This window comes from Ovis canadensis, chromosome 3 (assembly GCF_042477335.2).
Source record: "Ovis canadensis isolate MfBH-ARS-UI-01 breed Bighorn chromosome 3, ARS-UI_OviCan_v2, whole genome shotgun sequence".
In the NCBI taxonomy this organism is placed as follows: domain Eukaryota; kingdom Metazoa; phylum Chordata; class Mammalia; order Artiodactyla; family Bovidae; genus Ovis; species Ovis canadensis.
The window spans coordinates 143,404,950-143,409,060 of NC_091247.1; the positions used below are offsets into that span (position 1 = coordinate 143,404,950).

A 4,111-nucleotide genomic window follows, 5' to 3' on the forward strand; every position below is an offset into this window, starting at 1 on the left:
ATGATCTGAGCCACTAGGAATTCCAAATCAACTCTAGGACCATCAATCTCCAGATTGATTTCTTGATGTATCATTGATGTAAATTCAATGATATTCAATGGGATATATAATGTTAATCATATTTTCTAATACTGGAAGAGGGAAAGGAAAGGAAAGTGAAGTGGCTCAGTCATGTCCAACCGTTTGCAACCCCATGGACTGTAGCCTACCATGCTTCTCCGTCCATGGGATTTTCCAGGCAAGACTACTGGAGTGGGTTGCCATTTCCTTCTCCAGGGGATCTTCCCGACCCAGGGATTGAACCCCGGTCTCCCACATTGTAGACAGACGCTTTATTGTCTCAGCCACATGAGAGTATGTCTAAAAATATATCCTGTGTTAATGAAACATCTTTCAAATCATTTAGTTAAGTTTGTTTCTTTGTTTATATTAGCTCTAAGTACTTGTTATGTTTAATCCTGAGGATTTTCTATGGAACTTATAATAACAAAAGGATGCTTTTCTACATGATACATGATTTTGGTTTGTTCAACAGTTGTAAGTATAGAAACTCTACTGACTGTTTTATTATTAAAATTTTTAACCTATTAAGTTCTTTTGGAGTGCTGATAACTTTTTATTTGTAGTAGAGTTTTCATAGAGATTCCAAGTAATCATATTGTTTTCAAATACTTACAGATTTTTCTTCTCCCTATTAAAATTTAAATATCAAATCTTATCTTCATATAACTACATTGGGAATAAATTGCATAATTCACTTAAACAATATGAGCAATAGTAACTGTTCTTTTCTGATTATTTATTTCAACTGTTATTCTTCCAGTGTGATATTCTTATGAAGGAGGAATTATCTGAATCTTTTTAAAAATGAAACAGTTCAGGCAGAAATTCTTATGAATTTTATTTTGTAACTTTTGAGAAATCAAGTAATCTCTGTATTTTACTTTTTCACCCTAGTATTTTTGTTGTCTTATTGAGGTACTTGTGTAAGCGTGTCTTCACATTCTGTCCCAGTCAACACAGCATAGAATTTCCAGATGATGGGGGTCCACAATCAAGGGTTCCTTTGTAATCATTACCTGGGATGTTCAGGGAAGGTCTGGAATCATTCATGCATCCTGCTTGACTCTATGTAGTTGGAGGGGTTGGGAACATAAGAGGAAGTTTAATTTTTGCAATTATGCTGAGTAAATATAACTTAGTTCACCATGTGAAATATTGCAAATATATACTCAGTATTCTTTTCACAGCTGTCTTTATTTCTTTGTTTTTGAGGCTGTAGATGAGGGGACTCAGCTTGGGTGTGATCACACCTTACTGTATGGAGAAGAGTAAATCCAGGGAGGAAACAGAGGGAGGCATGAGATAGCAAAGCATACCTGAGCCAAAGAACAGGATCACTGTGATGAGGTGGGGGGAGCAGGAAGAGAAAGCTTTGCTCTTGCCTGTGGTGGAGTTGATGCTCAGAATTTTGAATATAATACACACATAGGAGAAGAAGAGTGGGAGGAAGTTTCCAAGCGCAAGGAATATAGTGGAGAAGGACAAAATACTGATATTGATGGAGATATCGGAACAAGACAGAGGGAAGAGGGAGGGCAGCTCACAGGTGTAGTGGTGGATGGCTTGGGCCTCACAGAAGTCCAGGTTAACAGTCAAAAGCACAATGATGACTGCATTGAGAGAAGCCAGGCCCCAGGAGATCAACACCAGCCTCACACAGAGCTGTTGCTCATCATCTGGCTATAGAGCAGCCGGTGGCAGATGACAGCATAGTGGTCATAGGCCATGGCAGAGAGCAGACAGGCTTCAGTTCCTGGAGCGATAAACACAAAGAAGACCTGGGCCAGGCAGCCCTCTATGGAGATGGTCTTCTCAGACATAAGATCCTTCAAGCGCCTTGGGCACAGTGACAGAGGAGAAGCAGAAGTCCACAAATGATAGATTACTCAAGAAGAAGTACATGGGCGTGTGGAGGTGGGAGTCAGCCCTGATCAGCAGCAGCATCGTCAGGTTCCCATCACGGTCAGGAGGTAAATCACCAGGAAGAGCACAAAGAGCAGAGCCTGGATGTGGGGGTCGTCTGACAGCCCAGTGAGGATGAACTCGGTGATGGTGGTGTGGTTCCTCAAGGCCATTTGTGGAGGCTGTTTCCTTGGAATAAAATAGAAAGAGAAATGAGATTACCTATAATTGTAATCTCTTCCTTTTCCTTCAGTTCATCATTACTCCTCATCATTACATCCTGGTCTTCCTAAATGCTGAGTTATAACATCTCAAACTTGTCCTCACTGTGTGGCAGCAAGAATGTTTATCTTGTTTTTTCATTATTGATTTTGAATCACAGTCTTCACATACTTCAGAGAATCCTATTCTTCCTCCATTGGGAGTTAACTGGAAAAAGTGAATGTATTTGACTCATCTACTCATATACGGTATACTTAGTTTCAGCTAAATTCTTATAGTTTAGAAATCCTTGTAATCATTTAGTATGGAAAACATTGTAGCACATATCTGCAGCAGTTGTTCTAAATCTCTCAGTTCCTTTTTTCCCAATCATTATTTTTTGTTCATAGTCATCAATACTTTTAAATTTTTTTTGATTATTTACATCCCTTTTTTATTGAAGTATAGTTGATTTACAGTATTATGTTTCAAGTGTACAGCATAGTGACTCTATATTTATAGGCTATATTCAATATAAAATTATTACAAGTTAATGGCTATATTTCCCTGTGCTGTATAATTTATCACTGTTGCTTATTTATTTTTTATTAATTAATTAACTTTTTAATTGAAGGATAATTGCTTTACAGAATTTTGTTGTTTTCTGTCAAACCTCAACTTGAATCAGTCATAGGTATACACATGTCCCCTCTCTCTTGAACCTCACTCCCATCTCCCTCCCCATCCCACACCTGCAGGTTGGTACAGAGCCCCTGTTTGAGTTTCCTGAGACATACAGCAAATTCCTGTTGGCTGTCTATTTTACATACGGTAACGTAAGTTTCTGTGTTACTCTCTCCATACAGCTCACCCTTTCCCCATGCATAAGTCTATTCTCTATGTCTGTTTCTCCATTGCCCCCTTGCAAATGAATTCTTCGGTACCATCTTTCTAGATTTCATATATATGTGTTGCTGCTGCTGCTGCTAAGTCGCTTCAGTCGTGTCCGACTCTGTGCGACCCCATAGACGGCAGCCCACCAGGCTCCCGCGTCCCTGGGATTCTCTAGGCAAGAACACTGGAGTGGGTTGCTATTTCCTTTCCGAACGCATGAAAGTGAAAAGTGATAGTGAAGTCGCTCAGTCATGTCCGACTCTTAGCGACCCCATTGACTGCAGCCCACCATGCTCCTCTGTCCATGGGATTCTCCAGGCAAGAGTGCTAGAGTGGGGTGCCATTGCCTTCTCCGATGTATGTGTTAGTATATGATATTTATCTTTCTCTTTATGACTTACTTCCATCTGTATAATAGACTCTAGGTTCATCCACCTCATTAGAATGGACAACATACCTTTTAAATTTAACAGTATTTTAAATTTTAATGACATTTTTATGTGTATGGTCTTTATTCAATCACACTGTCAATTTGTTCTCATTGTGATTTTGTGATTTATTTTGACTGGCAATCATGTCCATTTTACTCATGAGAAAACTGATTTTTATCAGGATTTTGTAATGCCATGTTGAGAGACAGTATAAGCACCAGGAAATAAATTCAACTATTTTTTCTAAATCAGTTCTGGGTTTGGGACATAGCATTATGAATTGTTTTCCTATTCCTAAAATTGGAGTTCTTCTGCACTTTTCCTTAACCTTCAACATATTAAGTTACTTTTGATACCAGACAGGTTTATATTTTCCTGTGTCTGTGCTCACACTATTCTTTCCTTCAAATATCCTTCTTCTTAGTTCAGTTCAGTTCAGTTCAGTCACTCAGTTGTGTCTGACTCTTTGTGACCCCATGAATTGCAGCATGCCAGGCCTCCCAGTCCATCACCAACTACCAGAGTTCACTCAAACTGACATCCATCAAGTTGGTGGTGCCATCCAGCCATCTCATCTTCTGTCGTCCCCTTCTCCTCCTGCCCCTAATCCCTCCCAGCAT

General features: G+C 39.4%; 1 pseudogene; it reads right to left on the minus strand.

Annotated features, from left to right (window-relative positions):
- Positions 1–1,203: 1,203 nt before the first annotated feature.
- LOC138436327 (olfactory receptor 8S1-like) lies at positions 1,204–2,138 on the minus strand (annotated as a pseudogene).
- Between the last annotated feature and the right edge of the window lie 1,973 nt (positions 2,139–4,111).